The 10,429-nt window shown below is 48.1% G+C and overlaps 1 protein-coding gene across 5 annotated transcripts in view; it reads left to right on the top strand.

Moving 5' to 3' along the window:
* LOC110070647 (uncharacterized) overlaps window positions 1–10,429 on the top strand; it is a 262,437-nt gene that overhangs the window by 186,536 nt on the left and 65,472 nt on the right. The window lies entirely within an intron of this gene.

The raw sequence follows: 10,429 nt of genomic DNA, 5'->3' as shown, positions 1-10,429 counted from the left end.
GAGGTAGAAAGGAGTCGGTGAGAAGTAAGACTGGAGAAACCTCATACTGGGGAGAGAAAGGGGTGAGAAAGTGGAGGAGAAAGTTCAGGGAGGAGAGAGGCAAGCTAGCTGAAGAGAGAAAGGGAGAGATAGACCAACCTCTCACAGCTTTTGACAGGACCCCGGCGGGTCAGTTGTGTTTATTGGAACCCACAGGAGAAAAAGCACATCTCTAGATGTCTGAGAATACTGAACCCCCACAGTCTGGTTTCATTGTGGGAATCACCTTTTTTCTTCAGTCATATCAACATCAATGAATTGTAGAATCTCCTTGCCTGGGAGGTCTGTAAATTTCTTTAGGATTCCTGTGGAGTCTGATATCCTAACAAAGTTTTGGCCTGTAGATATCAAAGCTGTCATTCTGGGGAGAGGTGATAGAAATACAAAGAATGTAGGAGGACCTTTCATAAAAGCAATCTTCTTTCTATTCATCCAGGATCTTCTACAAAGGGGAAAACATTGAAATCCAAAGAATGTGGGAACAGCTTCAGTCTGAGCAGAAACTTAAGGATACATCAAAAAACCCACACGGGAGTACAGTGGTGCCTTGCAAGACAAATTTAATTCATTCCGTGGTTAATGTCGTCTTGCAAAAATTTCATCTTGTGAAACGTGTTTTCCTATAGGAATGCATTGAAATCTAATTAATGTGTTCCTATGGGCAAAAAAAGTCAGAACGTTAAGTTTGCAAAGGGTTTAGTAAGTGCTCTTTAAAGCCATACATACTGTGCAGATGATTTCAAATATTTCAAACAAAAAACTTTAACCTTTAAAACATTTATTTATTTATTTATTTATTTATTTATTTATTTATTTATTTGTTTGTTTGTTATTTATTTGTTATTTATTTATTTAATTTATATCCCGCCTATCTAATCAATTAAGACCACTCTAGGCGGCTTTCAACAACAGAAAACAACAACAATATAATTAAAAACAATTTTACATAAAAGAAAACTTTCAGCAAGATGGAACAAACAGTAGGAAGTGGAGAGAGAGGGGAGAACAGGAATTGACTAAGGGGAAGGCCTGCCGAATCATCAATGTTTTTAGTTGATTTTTAAAAATGCCCAGCGAGGGAGCCGCGCAAATATCAGGAGGTAGGTTATTCCAGAGGCGAGGAGCCACCGCCGAGAAGGCCCGATTTCTTGTCTTTTCTTTCCGGGCCTCCCTTGGCGTTAGGCTCCTCAGCCTCACCTCCTGGCTCGCGCGGGTGACACGGGTAGATCTTGGTGGGAGTAGGCGTTCCGCCAAGTATCGAGGCCCTAAACCATTTAGGGCTTTATATGTAAGCATCAACACTTTGAAGTTGATGCGGAAACGGATGGGCAGCCAATGCAATGTGGCCAGAGTGGGTAAAATGTGTTGGTATTTTTTCACACCACTAAGAAGTCTGGCCGCCACATTCTGCACCACCTGTAGTTTCTGCAGCAGCCTCAAAAGCAGCCCCACGTAGAGCGCATTACAGTGATCTAATCTTGAGATTACGAGCGCATGCACCAAGGTAGTGAGCGCCCCAACCTCAAGATGGGGCCGCAGCTGGTCTATCTGCCTAAGATGGTAAAAGGCGGTTCGGGCCACTGTCGCCACCTGGGATTCCATGGTGAGAGCCGGGTCCAGATGGATCCCCAGACTGCGGACCCATCCTTGGTGGGGAGGGTCACCCCCCAAAGGAGAGGGAGTTTCCCAAGCCCCCAGCTGTGGGGGCGCCCACCCTTAATACCTCCATCTTGTCTGGGTTCAGCCTAAGCCCGTTCTCCTGCATCCATTGCAGTACGGTTCCCAGGCAGCGCTGAAGGGACAGAATGGCATCTCCTGCGGTAGGTGGAAAGGAGATGTACAGTTGAGTATCATCAGCGTACTGATGACACCGGGCTCCACATCCCCTGATGACCCCACCCAGCGGCCTCATATAGATGTTAAACAGCATTGGGGAGATAATCGACCCCTGTGGAACCCCACAGTTGAGACTCCACGGGGCCGAGACGCTCTCCCCAAGCTGTACTCTCTGGGGACAATCCTCCAAGAAGGAACAGAGCCAGGCCAATGCCAGGCCACCAATTCCCAACTCGGAGAGTCTCCCCAGGAGGATACCGTGGTCAATGGTATCAAAGGCCGCTGAGATATCGAGGAGTACCAGCAGGGAAACTTTTCCCCTGTCGGCCTCCCTCAATAGGTCATCGCACAGGGCGACCAATGCTGTTTCTATACCATAGCGTGGCCTGCCGCCCGACTGAAATGGATCCAGGGCATCTGTTTCGTCCAGGTGCGCCTGAAGCTGATCGGCCACCACCCTCTCAACCACCTTGTTTAGGAAAGAAACATTGGTGACGGGCCTGTAGTTGCCAATCTCGTCCGCCGCCAAACTTGGTTTCTTCCTAATGGGCCTAATGAGTGTCTCCTTGAGGGCAGATGGAAATCTGCCCTCCAGGAAAGACCCATTAATTATTACGCAGGGTGAGGTTGGTGCAATCGGTCACCTCGAAGCAGCGCCTGAAAAGCTCCTTGGAGTACCGTTTCTTGAAACTGGCACTCACCTGCTGATCCATTGGCTGGAGTACTGGGGTGATGTTAGGCGGCAGGAACATGATTTGAATGAAGCTGAACTCCTCTAACAAGTCTTCTTCAGGGCCTGGAGGATGAGCAGGAGCATTGTCCATCAGGAGCAGGGCCTTCAATGGCAGGTCGTTGTCCAGCAGGTACTGCTTGACAGGAGGGCCAAAAGCCAGATTGACCCAGTCCACAAACAGGATGCATGTGACACAAGCCTTAGCATTGGATTGGCACAACATGCCAAGTTGGCCTTTGTTGACCGTGTGCTTCTTGAAGGCCCGTGGGTTCTCCGAGTGGTACACCAGCAAGGACTTTATCTTCAGGTCCCCACTGGCGTTGGCACAGAAGAGGAGGATCAGACGGTCCTTCATGGGTTTGTGGCCAGGCAGCTTGCTCTCCTCTTGAGTGAGGAAGTTCCTTTTGGGCATCCTCTTCCAAAACAGCCCGGTCTCATCACAGTTGAAGACCTGCTGTGGAAGGTAGCCCTGTGTTGTCATGACCTCCAGGAACTCCGTGACAAAGTCCTCAGCCGCAGGAACATCGGAACTGGTAGCCTCTCCATACCTGACAATGCTGTGGATTCCAGATCTGGTTTCGAAGCGTTCAGAGCAGCCTCTGCTTGCCTTGAGGTCTTCTGGCTCGGCTGAGGTTCCTGGCTCAGGTGGGTGTGTGACCTTCATGCTAACCCTTCCCCCAGCGCCCCTTGCAGGAGAGCAGCGCCCCTTCCCTGCGGGAAAGCCACCATGGGGCAACCAGCCCGGGAAGCGCCCAGATGCACGGCTTTGCTTCTTTGCTTGCTCGCTCCGCACCCTCCCTCTCCAGGGAGCAGCCAGCTAACAAGCAGCTGCCCTCCCCCATGCCCTTGTTTGCCTGTGTCCTCCATCTGCAAGAAGCCGGGACGTGGAGCTACTTGCGGGGAGCAGTGGGAGGGACGGCAATAGCCTAAGCCAGAAGGGGGAGAGAGATGGAGCAACTTTGCAGACAAGCCAGCTGGGCACGTGGAGGAAGCGCTGCCTCCGGGAGGCACGAGTTGCAAAGTAGCTCCATGTCCGGCTTCTTGCACATGAAGGAGGACAAAGGCAGGCAAGGGCATGGGGGGAGAGTCGCTGCTTGTTAGCCAGCTGCTCCCTGGAGAGGGAGGGTGGGCAAGATTCAGATTTTCAGCATCGCTGTTTACCATCTGGCATCTAGTGAGATACCTTTTTAAAATTAATTTCTTATGTACCCCTCGAGGCAACTTTTATATATAGAAAAAAAGAATTGCTATTCATCTCATTAATCTTATAAGTGGCAAAAAAAACCTTGTGAGACGGATAGCTGAAGAAATAACCTTTTAAAAATATACTTTAAAAATATTACAATCTGGAAAAGTTTAATAGATTTTTCTGTAAGCTAAATTTGGACATTGTCTTCGCGAATACAAGTTTGGACATTGCTTTGTTTGGACTACTGGAATTCTCTGACATGGTTCTCAGGAGAAGTGGCCTTGAATACTCTGCTGCTGCCTAAAGTCTGAGAATATGTTTACTTCTTGATTTTTTTTCTCTCTCTTCTTACTCCCGGCTGGAGAATTAACCCTAAATTGAACTTTTTAAACTGTTCCTTGGGCATTCCTAAATCTGTGGAAATAGGCCATCAAGCCACGGATACAATATTGCACCCTGGTTTCTGGGCAGCAGAAACAGAATGGCACAACAAGGACAATTTTGGAATGAAATACAAGCTACGCTTCAAGAAATACTAGGATTAGTGAGATCCCACTATCAAGAGGCCAAGCTATTCAATCAGCACCAGAAGAATTACAGTCTGCAAACAACAGGGAACAATGAAGACGGAAGTGAGAATAACTTAGTCCATGCATGCCAATCAAAGCAGGAGCAGGAGAGGAGAGTGCAAGGGAAGACAAGGAGATAACAACAGCAAAATTAACCAAAAAAAGCTTGGAAGATCCATTGAAGATAGACCAACTACATAAAGAGCTAATGGACATAAATCAGATGTATAAAATGGTTTCAGAGGATATGAAAGATGGTAGAATGCTTAGAGACACAGGAATGCTAAATGAGAAGAGAGAAATCAGAGAGGGAATTACATAGAAAGATGAAAAAAGGAGAAACAAGGAAGGGCCCCTTAATATTGAGAATATGCATATATTTAACATCGGGAACTGTAAAAGGGTATACTCTGTATATTAAAAAGGAGAGTTAAATGGAAATAAGGGAGCCCTAAGCAGGGTAAAGTGGTAATATGGTGGGCTTTTGTCCTTTTGTTTGTTTGTTTTTATCTTAAATAAACTAAACTAGATATAAAGCTGGGTCATGGATCTGGAACCACCTTCAATAAGAATGTTATTAGAAGACCCTGAGAATTTTATATAATATGAGAGTAATATTATGATAGTAGTCATGTTACATACTAAAAGCTGTATATGAATGGTTTGAATGTCTGGAAGATGGTTTGAATTGGGGGGGACAATTGGGAAGACACTGAGTGGTAAAAAACAAATAATTGTAAGCAAAACATGTAACACGATGTTTGACAAGCACAAATAATGTAGATAGATTGAAAAATTAATAAAATGTCTATAAAATGTCTATTAAAAAAAGAAGGGGGGGAAGGCCTGAACATTAAGGAAGAGAGGAGAAGGTGGAGGAACTGTCAGCTTGGGAAGCGGAAGAGGAAGGAAAAGGAAAGGAATCACAAGTATATAGAGTACAAATAAAACAGAGATTAGAAAAAGAGGAGAATAATGAGACAAGAAAGGAGAGAGAGGAATCTTGTGTGAAGACTCAAGAGTAGCTAGAGGATTATCCTAATTTCAAGGTGGGGGGGAACTATTGTCGGATCGCCCTAAGGTGAAGGGTCCGGTCACTGTTTCAAGGAGGGAAGCTCCTTTTCTGGACCAGCATTCTGTCTCTTTCTAAACGAGGGGAGGGACCTCACTTGATAAGTTTGGGCGGTTGTACACTTTGGGGTATATGCTACTGGGGAAACAAGGGAGGGACCCTGCGACCGAGAAGAGGGAAGAAATATCGAACTCTCTTTGATCGGTGTGCCTACCTGGTTAGGACACCCGCTTTCGCAAAAGTGCTTTTTAATAAAGAAGAGCTGCTTGAATTCGTGGTTGTCTGATGGCAGTTTGTTGAGCAGGACTGTGAGCGTTTCTCACCACCTGTAGCCTGAATTTCGCTACAGCTCCAAAGGCTGGAACTTGAAAATTCTGGATGAACTGACTCACTGAATTCCCCAAGGATTCAAAGGGCCTCCTCAAGTGCACCTTTTGGCCTGAGAGTGCCACCACATGCCCACCCTCCCTTCTGATGGGTTTCTCGCTGGGACTGGTGGCGGATCACTGTTTGGACCAAATGATAGGGCCAGTGTGAAGGAGTGGTAGGAATAGAGTGGTCCTCGCCTGACCAGATATGCGGGATATAAATAAAATAAATTAAAAAATAAAAAATAGAGGGAAAGGGAGTAGGTGAGCCATCCTCTAAGACTGCAGAGAAAGAGGAGACAGCAGAGGGTGGGACAGAAGGGGGGGAAAGACCTGAATGTTAAGGAAAAGAGAGAGGTAGGGTCAAAGAGGAAAGAAAGGAGGGTAGAGGTTTTCCTAAATGGGGTGCAGAAAAAAAGACACGAAGGTGGAGCAACTGTCAGCTTGGGAAGTGGAAGAGGAAAGAGAAGGCAAGGAATCACAAGTATATAGAGTACCAATAAAACAGATTAGAAAAAGAGAGGAATAATGAGACAAGAAAGGAGAGAGAGGAATCTTGTGTGAAGACTCAAGTGTGGCTATAGGATTTTCCTAATTTGAAGGTGGGGGGAACTGTTGCCGGATCCCCCTAAGGTGAAGGCTGAAGAGAATTTGCCAGATCCACTGGAATGGACAGTGGTAGTCTCTCCACGCAGCCACGGTCCTTGGAGGAATGGGGTTCGGACAGGATACATTCATACCAACATCAAGCTGGAAGGCGAGGGCCCGCCATCCATGGTGCAGGATGATTTGTGAAGTTCGGAGCACTCCCTTGAGGAAGCCTGCCAACCAGGAGCGGTTTAGACCAGCCCCCCCCCAAGTAAATGAAGAAAAGTTAAACAAAGAGTAAATGTTATCTTGGACTGAGTGCCCATTAAATGTTGGCACAATTGATGCTATTGAAGTTGTTGTGGACTCTCCCGATGTTAAACATAATAAAAAGTTAAGCACACATGGACTCCATTATTTATTCCCGCGGAAAAAGAGGAACTGCTCAAACTATTTAGTGGACAGTAAACAAAGGAAGGAGGCTGCTTGGATTACTGCTGTTTGCAACTAACTAATTTAACTGATGTGGTGCTTGATCCAGATCCCCCCCCCCCCCAATATTTCATTAGCCAAACTGGTCGAAGGTAGGGAGGAAAGAGGAGAGTAAAGCAGCCAACCTGATCTTTGGTGGGGGTAGGAAAAATGCCACATCTGGGGCTAAAAGAAACACGAATGGGTCATGTAATCAGCAACCAAGCAGGACAGAGCGCATTCATTGAGAAGGGGGGGTTAAAATCACTTTGTCCCCCACCAGCTTCCCCTGTGATTGAGCTCGCTGGGTTTGTGAGCTATTACAGTGGAGAAGAAGTCCAGCGGCCAGGATCGAAGGGCCGGATCAAGGCCCTCCTGATATTTCCTTCACCAAACAAAGTCTTGTGCTGGGCCGAGGAGGACCCTTGAAGGAAGAGGCGGTCGAGGGTTTGATCTTGTAACGCACTTGGAATTCTATTCACGAAAAAGAGAGAAATGTGTGGTAATAAAGGCCAAACAGAGCAGATGGAATGAATGAGGGGAAAGTGGAGAGTGCAGATGATGGAAGAAGCTGATGTGACGTCATTTCTCCTCAGCTGTTGTGAGTCTCCCTTTGGAAGGAGAGAAACACAATCCGGGTTGGTCTGAGAGCCTGAACTCCCTGCTCGTTTGTCTCCTTTTCTCTCCTCAAATATTTGTGAACAGACTCTGGTGACGGGAACTCTTGTGTCTCCTCTGAGTCTTTCCTTCCACTCGGCCATTTTCCTCTTTGGAAAATTCTTTCAACACCCCTCCCCGGTCTATTACTGTTTTAAATTTTACATAAAATATCCTCTTCTCCCCTCCCCCCCAGTTCGTGCAGGAGGGGGGAAGGGAATGAGCCTAGAGCTAGAAAGGCGAGGGAAGAGCCCCTCCCCTGGACGCCATTTGAACGGGAGCCGGAAGAGGCGGGGATCTGCAGCGCCTGCCTCTTCCCTTTTGGCCCAAGAGGAGAGAAGCGGGGCGTTTGGGGCGCCTCCCGGATCGGGACCTGGACGGAGGTGGGGTGCTGGATTGGGGGGGAGATCGGGGATGGGGGGGGTTAATATTTGCAGGAGGGAGATTATATCCAGATATCTGCCGGTCTCGGGGGAGGGGGGTGATTCTCCGGGCATTTCTGATGGTGCCCCTTGTGTTTTCTCTTGCTCGACCTTCGTGCAAGGCAGTTTTTTTCCTCTGGGTCTCCTCCGGAGGAAGGGGAAAGGGGATTTGGAGGGATGAGAGGCTCTCTGGGGCTCAGATTTCCCCCCCCCCCAGGAGCAGGGAGACCAAAACCCCTTGTAATGCGCGCGCGCGCGCGTGTGTGTGTGTGTGTCGGGAGGGGGGGTTTAAGGAGACCCTGCCTTCCCTTCAATCCTGCGATCATCTTCCAGTGGATGGAAACAAAGGAACGGGAGAGAAAGTAACTTCCCTCCCATCTCCTCTCCCCCCCCTCACTGCCTCGCTCTAATGACTTAGGACACCCCCTCCCTATTGTAAAGGGTCAAAGTCCCAGGAGGGGCTGGAGAGGCAAAGGGGGCGGCGATGGGGGGGCAGGAGGGAGGTGGAGGATTTGGGGGGACGGGGAGGAGAAATGGGGTTTGCAAGGGAAGGGGGCCGTCCCTGCATTTTCCTTCTGAGGGTGAACATCTTGCACTTTTGCACACGCTGTTTCGCTCGCTCGCTCGCTCGCTCTGTGTGTGTCTCTTTGTGTGTGTGTATATTCCTGGATTAACTGGCAGAGAGGAGGGCTAATCAAGACTAGATCCTGAGCTGAGGATCAACTGCAGGATGACTCTCCCCCCCACCCATCCCCACCCCCAGCTTCGCAGCTTCCTTGTTTTGCTTCTTTACCGAAAGGGAGGCAGGAGAGAAGCAGGAGAGACGAGGTGGTGGATTTTCCTTCCAGGGATGTTTCCTAGCGGAGGCTGAAAGGGAAATTTCCCCAGGAAGGGTCTCCGGGTGGATGTTGTTCTTTTTTCTACAGGGCCAAAACTGTTCTGGTCTTTCGGTCCTGAAGGGACAATTCAGGGCCATCGGCTGTGCAAAAGACCTGCCCCTCGCTCCTGCTTCCCAAGGGATTCCCCCTCCTGCCTCCAATTCGTGGCTCTCCATGGGGTGGAGCAAAGGGGGCTTTGGAAAGAGGCCGAAGGAGCTCCGGTCCTTCCACATGGAGGGCAGGAGGAAAGAAGGACCGGAAGGCAACCCGGCCTCTCCTTCTGGGGCATTCCCTCTCCCAGCAGGTCTTTTGCGGAGTGAATGGCACTGAAGACAAAGTCCCAGACAAAGTGGTCACGAAATGCTTTCTTTTACAGCACGGACAGCTCACACCAAGAAACCCTCCCTTGGTAGCTGCCTTTCCAACCCCTACGAGGTTTAGAGTGAGCTCAGAGGGAAGAGCGAAGCCTAAGCAAGGTTGGGGGTTGGAAGAAAACATGGCAGAAAAGTCCTGAAATCTGAACTGTGCCCGCCTTGTGTTGGCAAACCCCCCAAGACACAGGGCCTTTGGCACGGAGGCCAAGGAACGCCTTTAGAGTCGCCCCCTGTATTGGGATCCTTGAAGTGACAAAAATAACAAATGCTCCCCTGAGAACGGAGGGCCTGGTTCAACGGTCAGTCGGTTACATCACACAGGCTGTGGTGTTTTCTTGATACTATTGATTTTGTGTTTTAAAACTTTACATGAGTAGCCTTGGGCCCTTTTAAAGGAGAAAGGTGGGGTAAAAATATTTTAAATAAATAGTGGGGAAAATACACTGTTGTTTGCAGCTGCTTTCATCGCAGGCCCTGTTGATATCTGGTTCCCTGCTGTTGCCCCCACCTCACTGGGACGGGGGGGGGAGCTTTTATCTCAAGGCCCAGCAATAGATGCTCCTTCCTTTCCTCCCTCCCTCCCTCCCTCCCTCCCTCCCTCCCTCCCTCCTCCCTTCCTTCCTTCCTTCCTTCCTTCCTTCCTTCCTTCCTTCCTGTGGTTTCTTTGTTCGCTCCCTTTCTGTTCTTCTTGTTCGGCTGCCTGAAGAAGAGAGGGAGATGGGAATATGACCCCGTTTAACAGCAACATGACGAAGGCACATCCGCCAAGGAAACATTTTTGATATGCTTTATCCATGAAGCCTCCAGGCTGATGTTTTTCTCTTTTTTTTTCTCCTAGGAAGGGGTGAGACTGAGCTGAGACATCGCAAGCAGTTCTAAAGACAAACAGCACACTTGATAAGGAAATACGATCCTTAGGTTGTTCCTTAGATCCATCGAATTGGCCTTCTTTGCTGCTGCCACACACTGGGTGGACACTTCCACCAGCACACCGACATCTATTTCCTGATCCATCACAGACCATTCAGAACCCATTAGCTCTTCAAAAAATGATTTGATTTCATGTCCCAGTGTACATTACTTTACATTTTGTTAAATTTTTTTATATTGAGAGAATTTACCAGTTTACTGCCCATTCTCCCAGTTTGGAAATATTTATTTATTTATTTTATTTTATTTTATTTTATTTATATCCCGCCTATCTGATCAATAGACCACTCTAGGCGGCTTAGA

Source organism: Pogona vitticeps, chromosome 2 (genome assembly GCF_051106095.1).
Source record: "Pogona vitticeps strain Pit_001003342236 chromosome 2, PviZW2.1, whole genome shotgun sequence".
In the NCBI taxonomy this organism is placed as follows: Eukaryota; Metazoa; Chordata; class Lepidosauria; order Squamata; family Agamidae; genus Pogona; species Pogona vitticeps.
Note: the sequence above shows the minus strand (reverse complement) of the source record. Positions and strands in the feature narration are given on the sequence as shown.